Source organism: Elephas maximus, chromosome 22, assembly GCF_024166365.1.
Source record: "Elephas maximus indicus isolate mEleMax1 chromosome 22, mEleMax1 primary haplotype, whole genome shotgun sequence".
Taxonomy (NCBI): domain Eukaryota; kingdom Metazoa; phylum Chordata; class Mammalia; order Proboscidea; family Elephantidae; genus Elephas; species Elephas maximus.
This window is the reverse complement of record NC_064840.1, coordinates 48079666-48100883: the sequence shown is the minus strand read 5'-3', so window position 1 is coordinate 48100883 and position 21218 is coordinate 48079666. Positions and strand designations below refer to the sequence as shown.

Below are 21218 nucleotides of genomic sequence, written 5' to 3'. Positions count from 1 at the left end.
ATAAAAGGTCTTAGTATAAAGCCCCACCCTTAGCTCTTAGGTCTATATAATTGTTTGAGTCCCCTCTGACATTCTCCTTCCCCGTATCCAGGCCTGAACTTTCTGTTTGATCTTTAGGTTTTCTTTTTTTTTCCAGAGACTGCTTAGAAAGGTCTTTCTTACCTTGAGTTCCTTTAAAATATCCATCTATATTTTTTCTAAATTTGTTATTCTTTTTTTTTACATTATAATTTTTAGCTCATATGAAATTTACTTCGGTGTGTGGTGTGAGTTAGATGTGTATTTTTTAAATTAAATTGTGCTTTAGGTGACAGTTTATTGAGCAGATTATTTTCTCATTCAAAAATTTATACCCAGATTGTTCTGTGGCATTGGTTGCAATTCCTGCAATGTGTCAGAACTTTCCTCCATTCTACCTGGGTTCTCCATCTCCATTCATCCAGTTTTCCTGTCCTTTTCTGCCTTCGCCTGTTTGGTTTTGGGTAGGTGTTGCCCATTTGGTCTGTATACTTGACTGAACTAAGAAGCATGTTCCTCATGTATATTGTTGTTTGTTTTATAGGCCTGTCTAATCTTTGGCTGAAAGGCAGATTTCAGGAGTGGCTTCAGTTCTGAGTTAGCACGGTGTCCGGTGGACATAGTCTTGGGAGTTCCTTCAGTATCTGTCAGACCAATAAGCCTGACTTTTTTTGTGAATTTGAATTTTGTTCTACATTTTTCTCTTGTTCTGTCCAGGACCCTGTATTGTGATCCTAGTCAGAGCAGTCAGTGGTGGTAGCTGGGCACCATCTAGTTCTTCTAGGTTTAGGCTGGTGGAGGCTGTGGCTCATGTGGTTCATATTTTGGACTAATATTTCCCTGTGTCTTTGGTTTTTTTCATTCTCCTTTGCTCAGAATGGACGGAGACCAAGGGATGTATCTCAGATGGCCAGTCGCAAGCTTTTAAGAAGCCAGATGCTGTTCACCAAAGTAGGATGTAGAACATTTTCTTTATGAATTATGTTATGCCAATTAACCTAGATGTTCCCTGAGGCTATGGCTCCCAGCCCTCAGCCCCAGTAATTCAGTCGCTCAAGGTGTTTGGATGTGTCTAGGAAGTTTCTATGACTTTGCCTTAGTCAAGTTGTGCTGACTTCCCCATAGTGTGTGTTGTTTTTCCATTCCATACTTGTCCACTATCTAGTTAGTGATTTTCCCTCCCTCCCTTGTAACCCACAAAGATTTTTTTCTTTTCTGTGCATAAACATTTTCTTGAGTTTTTATAATAGTGGTCTCATGCAATATTTATCCTTTTGCTACTGACCGATTTCACTCAGCAGTGAGGTAGATATTTAGCTTTACTTTTCTCTTAAATGATTAATCAATTATAAAAACATAGCTTATTAAAATAATTTGCCCTGACTCCATTTTTAACTTTATCATAAATTGTTATGTGTATGGGAGAGTTTGGGGGTTTTCTATTTCATTTTAATGATCTATCTGTCATTCCCTGTGCTATTATCATATTCTTTTAAGTAGTTTATCTTTCTAATACATTTTAATATTGGGTAATTCAAGTCAACTCATAGTCCTATTTTTTTCTTGTCTAGTGACAGGTGTTTATTCTTTTCAGCGAACTAGAGAATTATTTTGCTTAGTCACACACACAAAAATATGCTTGAGATTTATTGGATCTAATTTATAAATTAATTTAAAGGTAATGAGCATTTTTGATACTGAACATCACATGAAAAAAATGTAGTTTATCTTTCCATTAGAAAATTTCTTCTCGTGTAATTCAATAAAGATTTCAATTGTTGTTAACATAGGTATAACATTTGCCATGTAACATTTCTTGTAAAATTTATTATTAGGTATTTTATATTGCTGTTGTTTGAATTTTCTTTTCATCATATTTTATAACTGTTTCATGATGACATAAAGAAAAATCTATTGTTTTTTTTATTTTATATGTTTATATCAAGTTTGAATGCACATTAAAATCATCTGGGGAGCTTTGGAAACATATACAAAAAAAAAAAAAATACACAGAGCCAGGCCCCACTCAAAACCAGTTAAATCAGACTTTCTGGGGTAAACCTCCAGTATTAGTAGGTTTAAAAAGCTTCCCAGGTAATTTTAAAGTGAAGCAAAGATTGAGAACCACTGGTATAAACCAACTTACTAAAATTCTGTTGTGTTCATTCATTTGTTTCTTTCTAAAGAATCTGCAATTGGAATTTTAATTTTCCCTTTCATAATTTATTGAGCATTTTTTGGCAACTCTTTTGCCAGTCTAGGAGTTTTTTTTTTTCCCCTATTGTGTTTTTGACCATTACTTCTATTGTATTCATTTTAGAGTTTACCATATGAATATCAATTATTTGTATGTTGGGTCTCCAAACTCTCTTATTTGTCCACATTCTTTTATTTTATAGGGTTAATCTTGTTTCTCTGTATTTTGAGAGCTTTCTTAGGCTAGTCCTCAAATTCACTGACCTGATGTTTTTTACACCATTATTGTTGTTTGTTATTGAATCAATTCTGACTCATGGTGGCCCCATGTGTGCAGAGTAGAATTGTGCTCCATAGGGTTTTCAAGGCTATAACCTTTCAGAAGCAGATCACCAGCCTTGTCTTCGGAGGCACCTCTGAGTGGTTTCGAATTGCCAACCTTTTGGCTAGTAGTTGAGTGCTTAATCATTTGTGCTATTAGTTATGCTTTTTACTGCCTAAAATATTTCACTTTTTTTTTTCATTACTTGCTAATGTCATCAGTCTCTCTTTTAATGTCATCCTCTGAGTGAGTTAAAAAGTTTCTAAAGTCAGAACTCCTGAACTTGAATCCCTGCTCTCCCACTCAGGTGTATGGCCTTGAGTAAGTTATCCAATTTCCCTAAACCGTATTTCCTTATATGCAAAATGAAAACAATAATGATATTTATATAGTTGTTGTGAAGATTAAAAAGATAATCCATGCAAAAGCTCTTACCTGAGAATTTGGCATATAGCCAGCAACCAATAAATGTTAATTTTTATTAGAATTACTATTTCTCCTCATGGATTTTTTTCTTCTTATTTTATAGAGGTCATATTTTCTTGCCATTTATTGAGAATGTCAAACAATTTCCTGAAAATATTTTTCTGTATCCTTCACTTGATCATTTTCAGGGCCATCTTACCTAGCCCATTTATTCCTCCCAGATGGATTTTAACCAGACTCATAGTTTGTTGAAAGATAGATTGGGTTGTCCTTGTAACTTTTGGGTTAGGGCTGAATCTCCTGAGGCAGGTTGGTGATTTGCATAATTCACAGTCCAGTTCCCAGTTCTGTTCAGGTTTCACCTGGTGAATACTGCTTTATAAAGGTGCCATCTTCTTCCCTCCACTTGGTTCTATGGTTTTCTGAACTGATGGAGTACATGACTGCTTTGCAACTAGAAGACACAGCCACCTTGTTTCTTCCTACTGCTCCTACCTCGAGGGCTTTATTTGTGGAGACTTGACCTAGGATGCAGCATGTCTTCACATCTCCTTTCTAGGTGTTTTCTGTCTCTGAATGGTTGTCGAACAAATGTTGGGTGAGAGCGTGAGAGAGAGGAACAGTACTCTGGCCAGACTAAGAGGCCCTGGTGGAGGGCCACTCCTTAGTTTTCTGGATCTTACAACTTCATGGTCTCTGATTCAGGAGGGAGATATAACTTGTCTTCCTTCCTTCTTTCCTTCTGTTCTTCCTTCTTCCCTCTCTCCCTCCCTCCCTTTCTCCCATCCTTCTTTTCTTCCTTCCTTCCTTCAAGATGATCTACTCTTTATGAGGCAAAGACTGGTATTCATGAGGCAATAACTGGGAAAATGTTATTTAACAAAACTCCATTTTTCTATAGGGCCTGGGGATTCCTCCCAGATTTTGGCATTATTTGTCTGCTAGATTTTTTTTTTCTTCTGATTGTGAGTTTTCCTTTTGTTAAAGTTTATTTATAGATATTTTAGAGGAAAGTTGAAAGAGACTGCATTGAAAACCAGAATCAATTATCATCTTAAACTGGAAATCTAATATAATTTTGTGTTCTTTGAACATTGATATCAGGAGAGTGACATGCAGCTTTGGATAAAAGGGAATACAAGAGGGGACACAAGGAGACCAGTAAGGAAGTTATTACAGTACATTAAACTATTGAAAACACTTTAATGCAGCATAAAATAAAGCACTAATCTGAATATAATTGTATGTAACCAACCTGATGCAGTAGTAGGATTACCGGATTTGGTATAAGGATATCAGAGCTTTTACCTTAGTTCTGTTTCTAGCTAGCTGTGCGAACTTGAAAAACTCTTATTTATACAAGTATACCTTGGAGATACTGTGGGTTCAGCTCTAGACCACGGCAATAAAGTGAATAACTCAATAAAGCAAGTAGCCTGAAGTTTTTGGTTTCCCAGTGTATACAAAAGTTATGTTTACACTATACTGTAGTCTGTTAAGTGTGCAATAGAATTATGTCTAAAAAAACAACGTACATATCTTAATTAAAAAATACTTTATTGCGGAGAGGTGGAGCCAACATCGAACCCTAGATGGCCTCACCATGCCATCCCTCTGCAGCAAAGACCTGAAAAACTAAGTGAAACAGATACAAACATGAATCCTGGAACCCGAAGCATCAAATGAAAGGATAAAGAACTAGATCAAACACGGAATGAAAGAAGAAATGGATGGAAAACAGAGAACGAGGAGCGATATGGAATGGAAGTCCCCTGCCAACTAACAGGGCACAGCGTTGCCATATTGGAGCATAGCGAGCAATGACCCCAGACAGGGAGTATGGTAAGGCAACTTCATGGAGCTCCCAACAGGAGACAGAGTGCCCGGTAACCAGAGCAACATGCTTTCCCATGCATCACCCTTCTGGTAAGTAGCAGTAAGAACCGCTCCCCCCACCCCGTCTGTCCCATGCCCTCCTGCTGTGTGACTTCCCCCCCTTCTTCCTTTTCCTTCTACCTTTCAACTAGCACCATACACCATCTTCTCCCCTCCCACAGTCCCGTGCCACACTGCTGTGACCAGAGAGCCACCTACTTGCCGCCACCCTGGGGCCACCCCGCCACCACCTGCCAGCTCCTGTTCTGCCATTTTTATTTGCTTATTTTCTTTTTTCCCTTTCTCCCTCCTACCTAAGCCCGTATAGCACTTCCTCCCACCCCCTACCAAACCCCTGCTGTGCTGCAGGGGCTAGAGAGCCACTGGCCCACCACCGCCCTGGGTCTGCCCTGCTCCCACCTGCTGGATCCTACCATGCTGCCTTTTTTCTCTTTCTTTCTTTTCCCCCTTGCACCTAGCTCTGTATATCACCTCCCCTCCCATCTCACTGGCCCCCGGGTCTGCCCCACCACCATGCACTGGCCCCCATTGGGCACCCATTTTTTTCTTTTTTTTTCTTTCTTCCTGTTCTTTCTCCCTCTCACCTAACCCCACAATCCACCTCCCCCCCTCCTCCTGCCAGCTTCCACTGTGCCGCTGTGGCTAGAGACCCACCTACGCACCAACACGCTGCTGCCCCAGGTCTGCCTCACCCCCACTGTACTGCCATTTTTTTTTATTATTTTCATTTTTTTTCTTTCTCCCTCCTACCTAGCCACATATATCACCTCCGCTTCCTTTCCACCAAACCCGGGTCCAACCTGCACCCACTCACCAGTCCCCACAGTGTCACCATTTTTTCTCTTTCTTTTCTTTGTCCCTCCCCTTTCCACTGGCCCCGGGATCTGCTCTGTCCCCACCCACCAGCTACTCCCATGCTGCCCCTTTTTTTCTTTCTCTTTCTTTTCTTTCTTCCTTCCCCCTAGCCCCATACACCACCTCTACCCCCTTCCCCTAGCCCCTGCCATGTCACTGCAGCTAGACAACCCCTGGTGCTTAGGCTTGCTGCTGCACTAGGCCTGCACTGCCCTTCACCTTCCACCTCTTGACCAGCTGCTGAATGGTGGGAAGCAAGCCCCTACTGCTCCCCATCTGACACGCCCTTTCATTTGGTGAGGGGCTGTAAACTCTCCCATACCACTGAGCCAACATCAGAAGGCCGACAGCACCCAACCCACCTTCAGCTGCATCTCTAAACCAGTGAACAGGGAAGCAGGCTTCCCCTTCCTGCTGCTGCTGAGCCCACCAGGACAAGGTGGTGAGAGCTATTGTGCCCACAAATGAGTAAGAAGCAAAGCATTCCTGTCCGGCCTGCCCTGACATATCAAAACAAAACAAAAAAGCAGGATAAAAAAATAAATAAAATCAATAAAGAAAGAAAATAATACCTTAATGTCTCAGAGACAGCAGACAATATCAAAACATATTAAAAAACAGGACAAGATGGCTCTGGCAAGTGACCAAAACAAAGAATCAGGTAATCTTCTGGTAGATGGAAAGGCAGTGGAACTACCTGATACAAAATTCAAAAGACTAATGTTTAGGGCTCTCTTAGAGATTAGGAAAGAGATCAAGGAAAACTCCAACAAAGCAATAGAAGAATTCAGGAAAATAAAACAAGAACAAAATGTCAAAATAAACAATTAGAAATCATACAAAAGCAGCAACTAGAAAGCTAAAAGATAACCAACAAAATTTCAGAAATGGAGAACTCAACAGAAGGTTTTAGGAGCAAATATGAAACAATGGTATACAGAATCAGCAAGATCTGTCCATGGATGTCACTTTGTTTGAGGAAAAATCAGAGGAAAGAATGAAGAAAACCTAAGAATTATGTGAGACACAACAGTAAAAATTTGCACATGATCATAGTTCTAGAATGGGGGAGAAAATAGAAAACACAGAGAAGACTGTTGAAGATTTGCTGGTAGAAAACTTCCTAAACTTCCTAAATATCATGAAAGAAGAAAGGCTGACTATCCAAGAAGCTCAATAACCCCATATAGGATAGACCCCAAAAGAAGTAAGACATATCATAATCACACTTGACAAAACCAAGGAGAAAGAAAGAATCCTGAGAGCAGCTCGAGAAAAACATAAAATCACACACAAAGGGGAAACAATAAGGCTAAGTTCTGATTAATCATCAGATACTATGCAGGCAAGAAGACAATGGGAAGAAATGCATTAAAAAAAACTGCCAACCAAGAATAATATATCCTGCAAAACTATCTCTCACGTATGATGGTGAAATTAGGGCATTTTCAGATAAACAGATATTAAGGGAATTTGTAAAAAGCAAACCAGACTTACAAGAAATATTAAAGGGAGTCATTTGGTTAGAGAACCAACAACATCAGACAACAGTCTGAGTCTAAAACACAGGCCAACATCAGTCAGTTACCAACCTAGGTAAAGAGTTCTCAATAATGAAACAAAACTAAAAGAATTAACACAGAGAAACAGAGACATCACTCTGTAAATGTTGACAACATCAAAACAATTAAAGGAGGAATAAAAGATGTAGGTATAAAACTTACAAATGGAGAGGAAGTCAAGGCAATAAAAGACTGGCTCAAATTAGGAAGACAGGGATAAATTTCAAGGTAACAACTAGGAAAGTTAACAAACCTACTCATCAGAATAAAAAAGAAGAAAAACATAACCCAAAAACCAAACCAAACCCAGTGCTGTCGAGTCGATTCCGACTCATAGCGACCCTATAGGACAGAGTAGAACTGCCCCCACAGAGTTTCCAAGGAGTGCCTGGCGGATTTGAACTGCTGACCCTTTTGTTAGCAGCCATAGCATTTAACCACTATGCCACCAGGGTTTCTGAAAAACATAAAGACTCAGTAAATACAAAACCTATAATAATGAATGAAAAGAAAAGAAAATTCACAAAGAAAAAAAATCAAATACATAGAAACTGAATACACCTTGCTTAAAAATAATTGAGTAATAGAAGAAATCAAAGAGGTAATCAAAAAATTTCTAGAATCAAATGAGAATGAAAACACATAATACCAAAACCTTTGGGACACAGCAAAAGCAGTGCTCAGAGGGCAACTTATAGCAATAAACACACATATCAAAAAAAGAAGAATGGGCCAAAATCAAAATGTTAGCCTTATAACTTGAACAGGCAGAAATCAGCAAAAGCAGCCCACAGGCACTAGAAGAATGGAAATAATAAAGATTAGAGAATAAATAAATAAAAAGAGAGCAGAAAAACAATAGAAAGAATCAATAAGACTAAAGTTGGTTCTTCAAAAGATGAATAAAATTGACAAACCATTGGCCAAAGTGACAAAAGAAAAACAGGTGAGGAAGCAAATAACCCAAATAAAAATGAGATGGGGGACATTACAACAGTCTCAACTGAAATAAAATGAATCATAACAGAATACTATGAAAAATCGTACTCCAAAAAATTTGAGAACCTAGAGGAAATGGATTTCTATAAACATACCATCTACCTAAATTAACACAAACTGAGATAGAAAATCTGAACAGACCCATAACTAAAGATGAGATTGAAGAGGTAATAAAAAAAAAACTCCCCCCCGAAATGAAAAGCCTGGGCCTGAATGGCTTCACTGGAGAATTCTACCAAACCTTCAGAGAAGAGCTTGCAGTACTACTGCTAAAACTATTTCAGAGCCTAGAAAAGGAAGGAATACTCCCAAATCCATTCTATGAACCCTGCCTAACTCTGATACCAAAGCCAGGCAAAGACACCACAAAAAAAGAAAATTACAGACCACTATGTTTCATGAATATAGATGTAAAAATTCTCAACAAAATTCTAGCCAATAGAATTCAGTATCAATCTCACTACCAAGTGAGATTCATACCAGTTATGCAAGTATGGTTCAACATTAGAAACTCAATCAACATAATCCACCACATAAAACCAAAACCAAAACCAAACCCATTGCTGAAGCAACCCTATAGGACAGAGTAGAACTGCCGCATAGAATTTCCAAGAAGCGCCTGGTGGATTTGAACTACCGACCTTTTGGTTAGCAGCCGTAGCACTTAACCACTACACCACCAGTATTTCCACCACAAAAATAGAACAAAAGAAAAAAGATCGCATGTTAATAATCCACGCAGAAAAGACATTTGATAAAGTCCAACACCAATTCCTGATAAAAACTATAAAAAAATTACAAGTAGAAGGGAAATTCCTCAACATAATAAAGGGCACCTATACAAAACCAACAGCCAACATAATTCTCAATGGAGAGAGGCTGAAAGCATTCCCCCTGAGAATAGGAACAAGACAAGGGTGCCCTTTATCACCCCCACTCCTATTTAACATTGTGCTGGAAGTCCTGGCTATAGCAATAAGGCAAGAAAAAGAAATAAAGGGCATCCAAATTGGAAAGGAAGAAGTAAAACTATCCCTGTTTGCAGATGATAGATCCTAAACATAAAGAACTCCAAAGATTCCAAAAGAAAACTATTGAAACTTATAGAAAGATTAAGCAGAGTAGCGGAATACAAGATCAACATACAAAAATCAGTTGGATTCCTATATCCAACTTATTTAGGAATAAATCTAACAAGGATGTAAAAGACCTATACAAAGAACACTGCAAAACACTATTGCAAGAAACCAAAAGAGACCTACATAAATGGAAGAACATAGCATGCTCACTGGTAGGAAGACTCAGCATTGTGAAAATGTCAGTCCTACCCAAAGAGATCTACAGATGTAATGCAATCCTGATCCAAATACCAACAACATTCTTTAACGCGATGGAAAAAGTAATCGCCAACTTTATATGGAAAGGAAAGAGGCCCTGGATAAGCAAAGCATCATTGAAGAACAAGAACAAAGTAGAAGGCCTCACACTACCTGATCTCAGAACCTACTGTACAGCCATAGTAGTCAAAGCAGCTTGGTACTGGTAGAGTGACAGACACATAGACCAATAGAACAGAATTGACAATGCAGACGTTCATCCATACACCTATGGTCAGCTGATTTTGACAAAGGACCAAATTCCATTGAAAGGGGAAAAGACAGTCTTTTTAACAAATAATGCTGGCAAAACTGGATGTCTATCTGTAAAAAAATGAAACAGGACCCATACCTCACACCATACACAAACACTAACTCAAAATGGATCAAAGATCTAAATGTAGAACCTAAAATGATAAAGACCATGGAAGAAAAAAAGAGACAATGCTAGGGGCCCTAATACATGGCATAAATAGAATAAAAACCGTAACTAACAATGCACAAATACGAGAAGATAAACTAGATAACTGGGAGCTCCTAAAAATTAAACACTTATGCTCCTCAAAAGACTTCACCAAAAGAGTAAAAAGAAAAAAAAAAGAGAGAAAAAGTTTTGGCTATGACATATCCAGCAAGGGTGTAATTTCTAAAATCTATAGAATACCTCAACAGCAAAAAGACAAATAATCCAATTAAAAATGTGCAAAGGATATAAAAAGACACCACCAAAGAAGACATTCAGTCAGCTAACAGACATATGAGAAAGCCTTGCTATCACTAGCCATTACAGAAATGCAAATCAAAACTACAATGAGATACATCTCACCCTGACATTACTGGCACTAGTCAAAAAAAAAAAAAAAAAAAAAAACAGAAAATAACAAATGTTGGACAGGTTGTGGGGAGATTGGAACTCTTAAGCACTGCTGGTGGGAATGTAAAATGATACAATCATTGTGGAAAACTATATGGCCCTTACTTAAAAAGCTAGAAAAAGAAACGCCATACAATCCAGCAAACTCACTCCTAGGAATATTTCCTAGAGAAATAAGAGCCATCACATGAATAGACATTTGTGTACCCATATTCATTGCAGCATTGTTCACAATAGCAAAAAGAGGGAAACAACCTAAGTGCCCATCAATAGATGAATGGATAAACAAACTATGGTACATACACAGAGTGGAATACTACACAATGATAAAGAACAATGATAAATCCATGAAACCACTCATAACGTGGATGAATCTGGAGGGCATTATGCTAAGTGAAATAAGTCAATTACAAAAGGACAAATATTGTTACGAGACCACTATTCATACAGAAAAAAACTATCTTTGATGGTTACAAGGGAAGGCAGGAGCGGGAGGGGAAATCACTAAGTAGATAGTAGACAGGTGATAACTTTGGTGAAGGGAAAGACAACACACAATATAGGGAAGTCAGCACAACTTGACCAAGGCAAAGTCATAAAAGAGTCCTAGACACACCCAAACACCTTGATGGACCAAGTTACTGGGGCTGAGAGCTAGGGACCATTGTCTTGGGGGACATCTAGGTCAATTGGCATAACATAGTTCATAAAGAAAATGTTCTACATCCTTCTTTGGTGAGTGGCATCTGCGGTATGAAAAACTTGCAAGCGGCAAGATACGTTTATTGGTCCCATCCCAACCGGAGCAAAGGAGAATGAAGAAAACCAAAGACATAAGGAAAATATTAGCCCAAAGGACTAATGGATCAAATGAACCATAGCCTCCACCAGCCTGAGCCTAGAAGAACTAGATGGTGCCTGTCTACAAACATGGACTCCTCTGACAGGGATCACAAGAAAGTGTCCTGGATACAGCAGGAGAAAAATGTAGAACAAAATTCAAACACACACACACATGAAAAGGCCAGACTTACTGGTCTGACAGAGACTGGAGGAGGCCCCAAGATTATTGCCCCTGGACACCCTGCTAACTCAGAACTGAAGCTACTCCTTAAGTCCACCTCTCAGCCAAAGATTAGACAGGCCTACGAAACAAACAAAAACACACATGAGGAACGTGTTTCTTAGTTCAATCAAGTATACGAGACCAAATGGGAAACACCTGCCCAAGCAGAGGAGAAGATAGGAACAGGAAAACTGGACAAATGGACATGGGGAACCTGGGGTGGAAAGGGAAAGGGGAAGAGTGCTTTCACAATGAGAGGATTGGAACCAATGTCACAAAACAATTTGTGTATAAATTTTTGAATAAGAAACTAAAATAAATACATAAAAGTATAAGGAATGGGGAACAAAGACTTTATTTCTGATTCTTCAGCCAGTCTTAATCATTTTGCTGATGGAGGGTCTTGCCTAGATGTTATTGGCTGCTGACTGATCAGGGTGGTGGTTGCCGAGAGTTGGGGTGGCTGTTGCAATTTCTTAAAATAAAACAACAGTGAAGTCTCCCACATCGATATTGATTCTTCCTTTCAAATATGATTTCTCTGTAACATGTAATATTGTTTGATAGCACTTTACCCACAGTAGAACTTTTTTCAGTCCTCTCAAAGCCTGCTGCTGCTTTATCAACTAAGCTCATGTAATATATTTTTAATCCTCTGTTGTCATTTCAACAATATTTACAGCATCTTCACCAGGGGTAGATTCCATCTCAAGAAGCCACTTTCTTTGCTCATCCATAAGAAGCAACTCCTCATCTGTTAAAGTTTTATCACGAGATTGCAGTAACACAGTCACATCTTCAGGCTCCGCTTTTAATTCTAGTTCTCGTGCTACTTCCACCACATCTGCAGTTACTTCCACCACTGAAGTCTTGAGCCCCTCAAAGTCATCCACGAGGGATGGAATCAATTTCTTCCAAACTCCTGTTAATGCTGATATTTTGACCTCCCCCCATGAATCGTGAATGTTCTTAATGGGACCTGGAATGACGAATTCTTTCCAGAATGTTTTCGATTTACTTTGCCCAGATCCATCAGAGGAATCACTATCTATGACAGCCTCAGTCTTATGAAATGTATTTCTTAACTAATAAGACTTGAAAATCAAAATTGCTCCTTGATCCATGAGCTGCAGAATGGATGTTGTGTTAGCAGGCACGCAAACAACACTAATCTCCTTTTACATCTCCATCAGAGCTCTTGGGTGACCAGGTGCAGTGTCAATGAGCGGTAATATTTTGAAAGGAATCTTTTGTTCTGAGTGGTAGGTCTCATCAGTGGGTTGAAAATATTCAGTAAACCATGTTGTAAACAGATATGCTGTCATCCAGGCTTTGTTTTTCCATTTACAGAGCACAGGATTTTCAGAATGGTATTTTTTTTTTTTTTTTCAACTTAAAATCACCATATGCATTATCCCTTAACAAGAGAGACAGCCCGTCCTTTGGAGCTTTGAAGCCAGGCATTTACTTCACCTCTCTAGCTATGAAAGTCCTAGATGGCATTTTCTTCCAATATTTGCAGTGTTTCATCTACGCTGAAAATCTATTGTTTAGTGTAGTCACCGTAATCTTAGATCTTCTGGAAAACCTGCTGCAGCTTCTTACATCGGCACCTGCTGCCTTGCCTTGCATTTTATGCTATGGAGATAGTGTCTTTACTTAAACCTCATGAACCTACCTCTGCTAGCTTCGATTCTGCAGCTTCCTCACCTCTTTTAGCCTTCATAGAATTGAAGAGAGTTAGGGCCTTGCTGTGGATTAGGCATTGGCTTAAGGGAATGTGGTGGCTCGTTTGATCTTCTATCCAGACCACTAAAACCTTCTCCATACCAGCAATCGGGCTGTTTCACTTCCTTATCATTCGTGTGTTCACTGGAGTAGCACTTTTCATTTCCTTCAAGAACTTTTCCTTTGCATTCACAACTTGGCTAACTGGTTGTAAAAGGACTAGCTTTCAGCCTGTCTCCCTCTCGACATTCCTTCCTCACTACGCTTAATCATTTCTAGCTTTCTATTTAAAGTGAGACATTTGCAACTCTTCCTTTCACCTGAACACTGAGAGGCCATTGTAGGGTGATTAAAAGCCAAAAACCAAACCCATCGCCATGTAGTCAATTGCAACTCATAGTGATCCTACAGGACAGAGTAGAACTGCCCCATAGGGTTTCCAAGGAGTGCCTGGTAGATTTGAACTGACGACCTCTTGTTTAGCAGCCATAGCTCTCAATCACTGCACCACCAGGGCCTAATTTCAATATTGTTGTGTCTCAGGGAATAGGAAGGCCTGAGGAGAGGGAGAGAGAGTGGGGAATGGCCAGTCAGTAGAGCAGTCAGAACACATACAACATTTATTGATTAAATTCACCGTTTTATATGGGCACGGTTTGTGGCACCCCAAAACAATTACAGCAGTAACATCAAAGATCACAAATCAAAAATGAAAAAGTTTGAAATATTGTAAGAATTACCAAAATGAGACACAGAGACAAAAAGTGAGCACATGCTGTTGGAGAAATGATGCTGATAGACTTGCTAGATGCAGGGTTGCCACAAACCTTCAATTTGTAAAAAGCACAATATCTGCAAAATACAATAAAACAAAATGCAATAAAACAAGCTATGCCTGTAACTTTATTAAGTCACAGTCTCCTTACGTGAGGAGGTTGAGGTTAATGACCTCTTATTCTTCTCATTGTCTTGACATTCTTGCTTTTGATTATTCCACAGGTAAAAATGGATGGTATAGACACTGAGTGAAATCAAAGACTGCTGGACGCAGGTAGAAGGCAAGTCGAGTGTGAATGGTGAGTGTCCCAAGGGGGTTCCTGTTGGGGGCTGGAGAGTGCCATTTCTGGGTCACGTGCTAAGGTGACAAAGTGGTTTGTTTCCAGCAGAAGGAGTAAGGTAATGGGCATATTAAAATGGATTTGTTATTTTTGTCTGGTATATTACTGTCTTTGCAGGCAATCTCTGCGATAGTCCTTCAGAATTTTCCTATATAAAGCATAGTCTTCACAGTGGGACAGTACCAGCACTTTGCACATATCAACTCATTTAATCTTCACAATAACGCGAGGAGGGAGATAACATTATCTTCAGAGAGGACAAGTAATGTGGACAAGTGTGCACAGATTGTGAATGGACAAACTTTGGGTTCTAATCTACATTTGTGTCACTCCAAATCTGGTGACTACACTGAGCTGCCTTAAGTCTTGGATACTGTAGGTGTGGTTTTGTTGTTGATAGTAGAGCCAAGGAAATTTGATCTATTTTGGGGCTGGGTTTTAATAAACCAGGAGCTCTGTCTTAGTTATTGAGTGCTGCTATATATAACAGAAATACCACAAATGGGTGGCTTTAACAAACTGAACTTTATTTTCTCACAGTTTAGGAGGCTAAAAGCCTGAATTCAGGGGGCTGGCTCTAGGGGAGGGCTTTCTCTCTGTTGGCCTTGGAAGAAGGTCCTTGTCTCTTTTAGCTTCTGCTCTTGAGTCATCTTCATGTGGCCTGGCATCTCACTTCCCACATCTCTGCTTCTCTTGCTTGCTTGTTGAACCTCTTTTATATATAAAAAAAATTGACTCAAAACACATCCTATACTAATACTGTCTCATTAACATAACGAAGACAACCCATTTCCAAATGGGATTATAACCACAGGCATAGAGGTTAGGATTTACAACACAAATTTTTGGAGGACACAATTCAATCCATAACAACCTTCTTGAGGTCAGTGACTGTGTTTTATCAACTTTCTAAACCTAATGACTAGCATAATTACTGGACCGTATAGTAGATACCCAGTGCTGTTGAGTCAATGCTGACTCATAGTGACCCTATAGGACAGAGTAGAACTGCCCCATAGAGTTTCACACAATAAATATATTTAAGTGGAATTGGATTGCACACAATATCAAATGGGGGATCTGAAAGCGCTCACGGTCTTTCTCGAAGCTCCATCTGACTTTGTCCTGGAATCTTGGCCTGAATTTCCCCTCCAGGTACTTGTCAGGGAAGGACAGGGGCTTGAAGAATTTGCTTACAAGTTAATTTGGACATCAGCAAGACTGAATCTCAACACTGAGGGGGATGGAGAGTGATGCCTTCAGGCTGGGATTTTGAAACCAAACGATTAAGTTCATTAACAATAACAGAACACAGGGAAGATAAGCAGCAGGAAAAAGCACAAGAGTAAAATGAGCAATAGCTCTCCCTCCACCCTTCTTCCTTCCATCCTCTTTCCCTCCTTCTCTCTTTTTTCCCCTTCTCTTTCTCTCAGAATTAAAGTTGCTGACCCTCTGGGCTTTGTTTACCCCTGTGAATTGTGAACTAACTGCGTTCCTGAATAATAGCAACTAATCATGTAAGAAAAGACCTTTTAAAGAGGCATAATTTAAAGCAGCTTGATACAATAAGGCAGATCTTGTGTTTTGGAAGTACAAAGGGATCAGTGCAGACTCTAAGTTCCCTGAGGATCAGGACCAAGTCATAGTGTGTGTGTGTGTGTTATTCTAGTGCAATGCAATTCTTGGCATATAACAGGTGCCCAAATCGTTGCTGAATTGCACTGAAAAAACAAGTCTTCAGCTGCAATTTAAACCGGCCCCATGCTGAAGCTCCCATTCTGTTTGCTGTGGTCAGCTTGGGGTGAGTTTGGCAGGATGGAGGGGCCTGACCAAAAGTACCCCACATCTGTCCAACGAAACAGATCCATGAAGGATACATTGGTAAAGCAAATGCAGAGCCATGAACGGGACAGCAAGGGTGGGAGGGATGGAGTCCAGGGGAAAGTAAGCCAGTCCCACATGGCTGGTGTGTGCTGTGACGTGCTTCTAATAGGTGAAATAAAATTGTAGTCACCCCTGTAAAAGACTTCTGCTGCAATTTATTAATCAGGGGCTGGGGATATCGATGACACTGAATGATTATGTAGCATTAGGCTAACCCCCTGGTCCTTTGGCAGAGCTGTTCTCTGGATGGGGTACAGATGCTCACATCTGCTTTTGTTATAGACCCAAACTCCTGCATCCTGGTGTGAAGTTAATGAAGGCCCCTGCATTATTACCCACATTCCTTTAGCAAAGTAAACCATATCTGGCCAACCTGGAAATCCAATGAGTTAATTAAGGGAGAATTGTCTATGATTTGCTTTTACATTATAAGTGCCCCCTCAACCCTTACCCACCCCCACATGGACTCGGTCCCCCTCCTCCCTGCAAACCTAAGCAGTGAAACCGCCTCTTGCCCCATGTGCCAGAATGATTAATGGAGGGACTACAATGAGGTCAATTAGCCAGGGTCGGCTTGAAGCTGAAAGGTGGAGTGTGTTTCTTTATTGAACACTGCATTCACACTCCAAACAGTGACCTGGGCCACGGTGATTTATTACGAGGGCAGTCCTCTGATCACTTACCTTCAGCGCTTGTACCTTGGCTTTGAAAACCGGGCTTTCACTGTCAATTAACACCAGACAAGGAGATCCATTCAAAATCTGAAATGCATACCTAACAACAGAGTGGGGGGAGGGGCAAAGACGGGGAGCGGCTGGGCAGAGGGGTGGGGAGCAGCCTAGGACAGTGGCTCTGCCCCTTCCAGGACAGCGAGGCTATGGCCGGGCTGGACAATTACGTGCTGGGCTTTCATTTCAGGATTGAAATGCTTAGGATTTGAAAACAGGTTGCCTTGCTTAGCAACAGAATCTCAAAGGGGTAGCTTTGTCAGCCCCAAAGGGCAAACTCTTGCACTCAGTTTTGTAGATACCAGAGAGCTGCAGGAAAAATGTAGCGGTTTCTGTGTATTCCAAAAAAATGTTTATTTCTTGCACGGGCCTTTGAAATAGGATTCCAATCTGAGTCATTTGCATTTGGGTGTTTTTCAGATGAGGATTAATAGCATCTGTGCATAACAAGATGGGTTGATATCAGTATTAAAAATATGAGGGCAAGAAAAAAAAATTAACTTCCTGGATGGTCAAGGCTTTTGAATGGCTAAACTGTTTCTTCCCATTACTAAGCTCAAGATCCTTCGAGTGCTTTAGCAGTGTGGTCTTACCCTCAGAAATGTCCACAGGAACTTCAAATTGGTTGGGCTGAGTTGGTGGCTTATTCATCCCTTGGTCTACAGCACTGTCTGGAAGGTTCTTCCCCCGATATCTGCTCGAATCAGTCCTTGTCTCTTCCAGGTCTTTGCTCAAATGATACCTTCTTAGTGAGACCTTCCCTGACCACTTATTCAACTTGCAACTCCCTTCTCCCCCATAATTCCCATCCTTTCCTGTTTTATTTTTCTCCTTAGCTTTTATCACCATCTGACATACTCTGCTTTTTACATATGTACTTGTTTGTTGTCTCTCTCTACCACAGAAATGTAAATTCTGTAAGCTGTTTTTGGTCACTACTGTACCCCAGTGCCAAGAATAAAGGTGTGGATGAAGGAAGCTTCTCTTAACCTCTGAAAATATTCTTCCAAAGATGGTGTGTGTGTGTGTGTTTGGATCATCAGACAAGTCTAATTTACATTTTGAGATGGCTTCATTCTATATTTAATTCTTATTTTTTAGACTTGCATGTAGTTGACAGTGCTAATAAGGACAGAGCTTACATTTGATTGGAGTGCCTGGGTGGTGCAAGGGGTTCACGTGCTTGGCTACTAACCAGAAAGTTGGCAGTTCAAATCCACCTAGAGGTGCCTCAGAGGAAAGGCCTGGTGATTTACATCTGAAAAACCAGCCATTGAAAACCCTGTGGAGCACAGTTCTATTCTGACATGCCTGGGGTCACCATGAGTTGGATTTTACTTGATGCTAACTGGTACTGGTACATTTAATTACAGCTCTGTATGCTTGTCAAGGAGCTCTGCTGGTGCAGTGGTTAAGAGCTCAGCTGCTAACCAAAAGGTCAGCAGTTCGAATACACCAACCTCTCACTGGAAACCCTATAGGGCAGTTCTATCTGTTCTGTAGGGTCACTATGAGTTGAAATTGACTCAGTGGCAACGGATTTTTGGTTTTATACATGTCAAAGTACTTTCCCATGGGTCACCTCTCTAAGCATCAGTTTTCCTCTGTGCAGGGAAGTAATAACCGCTATCCCATAGTACTTTTCTGTGAATTAACTGAGATGATATATGTTTTGCATCTAGCACACAGTAAGTGCTTAACAAACACCAGTTCTTATTCAAACAATCCTCCCCATAGCATACACAGAGCAGGCATTTTATACTCATTTTATACAGTCAGAAGCATGTATGACTTATCCAAAGGCACCCAATGAATCCATGTAGGAAGTGAGTCTAAAATATTGTCTTTATGTTTCTTGGCCGTAGACGGAAATGTCTACTCTTGGAATTTTATTTATTTAGACATAAAGAAGTTACACTGATAATTACATTCAATATGAAAACTAAAGGAGGTTGTTAATGGTCTTGGGGAAAGAAATAATTTTAGGCATATGTAGCCCTCAAATGTTTTCCCATCTAGATTGAAATGATATATTCACGTTCCCAACATATTTTCATGACAAAGCCGTGAGCATCTCTTGTTGTTGACTTCTACCCTACCCCTTTCTATCCTACTCTTGAAAGTGTTTTAGAGTGAGAATGATGGAAAAAATTTGAATTTGTTCTAATTTATAGGAAAAAATATTTGCAAACCTTTGTATACATTAACAGTAACAAATTACTTTTCACATACACCACGGTGGATTAGTGTATGACTGTCCTGAGACCACATTTGAGAACTACCGTTCTAGGCCAGGGGAGTAACCCTCTTTCCATTCTCTGGGCTGGCAAAGTCATCCTCACTTTGAATTTCCTCTTGGAAATTTGCATGTGGAGGGGCAGCACAGTGGTGAACAAGTTCCTCTACTGGCAATTAACAGTGGCATCTCTCCACTGACTTAGAACTAGAGAACTTCTATAATGAGGAAATAAAAAGAATTAGATCAACCTTTCCCCAAATCTGTCCTGCTTTTTTCTGCACCTTTCTCCCAGGAGAAACTTAATGACAGATCTGTGAGTTTGGAAGGGCCATTTTGCTTGTTTCTTTCTTTCCCAATTACAGATTTGTCCCTTTGGAATGTTTCTGGAAGCTTTAGCTAATCGCACTTTAAATGCACAAGTCAGTGGGACTTCCTTGGGTTTCTCTAGGGAAGTCATTCTACCAGCTTGAAAGTCTCCCATGAGCAGCAGACAGTAACTCCCTCTGCTTAGAATTAGCTTTGGAATAGGGAACCTGGGGATGATATCCTATACCTAGGGTGCATTTAGCACATGGAAACCCTTGCAGACAAGGCCCTGTAACAGGCAGTTTTCTCGCCGTATACAGCTTAGTGTCCTGGAGTGGGCATGACACAGGATCAGGGGGTCTGGGCTCGAATGGCAGTCCTGTCCCTAAGCACCTGTGTATACATTTTGGGTTTCCTTATATAGGATCAACAATACCAATTTTGCAGGAGTGTTGTCAAGCATAAGTGAAGTGGCATTGGCCCTTCACTTTAGATCTGCTTCTCGCTCTCAGCCTCCTCCCTTGGATTTGATATTCTAGATCTCATCACATTTAGTGGGACATCAGAACAGGGGCTGAGGAGAAAGTCTGCCCTTTTCCTATCCAGTATAGAACCCAGAAAGCCACCTGTGCTTCTCTATTGTGAACCTCTAGATAAATGTGAATCTGCGGGAAACAGACAGGAGAGTCTCTGGTGAAGGAGATGGGGCTGGAGGATGCTGCTGAGACCAGGATGTGTTGAGTTCCTGAGTTCAGATGACAGCTCCTTCAGCTGTGGTTGTATCACCTGTGAATGGAAGTATTGTTAGTGGACAAAAGACTAGAATCTATTGCCAGTTGTTGCCTCCATCAAGAGCCATTGGAGGGTGCTGGGAGGTGACTATAGGTAGCCCAGAATTGTGAAGCCCAGGCCTAGAGTTTGAAACCTTCCCTCAAAAGCCAGGTAGGAACTAAACTGGGAGAAAGTGAGAGTTTGTGTTTACACCTGTATGAAAATTGGCCAGGCTAGGCAATGAGGCCAGACCAGAGGATGCCCTGGTGGGCAGGAGCCATGCCAGCCTTTCTCTTCAACACCAGTGAGGTCCCAGTGATCCTTACAGTGAGAAAGTGGGATTGGACTATGCCTACCAGATGTAGTAGAAGGAGGAAATGGAATCTGCATCCTGGATAGAGGGCTCAGCAGAGATCTACAACATCAAATCCAAGGGAGGAGGCTGAGAGCTAGAAGCAGATTTAAAGTGAAGGACCAAGCAAGACGGAAGGAATAGAAGCCTGAGACAGAGTGGGAGGAGATTGCTACTACAGGTAATAAATGGGATCCAGGTGATGGGTAGTCATGAAAGAGTCCTTGAAGAAGGAAGGAATCTTGAAGCCAACTTACATATGACTGGAGAGGTTATAAGTAGAAATGGACAGGAGTGTTTCTCTTTCTTTGATCACCTCCTTCTCCATCTATCTCTCCCCTTCTCCCTTCTTCCATGCTACAGCTGCAATAATTTAGATCTATAGGCAACTAACTTCTGTTGGCAAAATGCCCCTGTCCTTAGAAAGTCAAGTGAAAACAAAAATGGGGTCTAGGACAGCTTTTCTTAATTTGTGTCCACAAAATGTTAAAAAGGTTCTATG

General features: G+C 40.4%; 1 long non-coding RNA gene across 1 annotated transcript in view; it reads left to right on the top strand.

The window, feature by feature from the left end:
* Positions 1 to 21218, top strand: part of LOC126065837 (uncharacterized) — a 203798-nt gene that overhangs the window by 1850 nt on the left and 180730 nt on the right. Inside the window, exon 2 of the long non-coding RNA XR_007514939.1 lies at positions 14318 to 14394. This is a non-coding gene — a long non-coding RNA (uncharacterized LOC126065837). The remainder of the gene's footprint in view (positions 1 to 14317; positions 14395 to 21218) is intronic.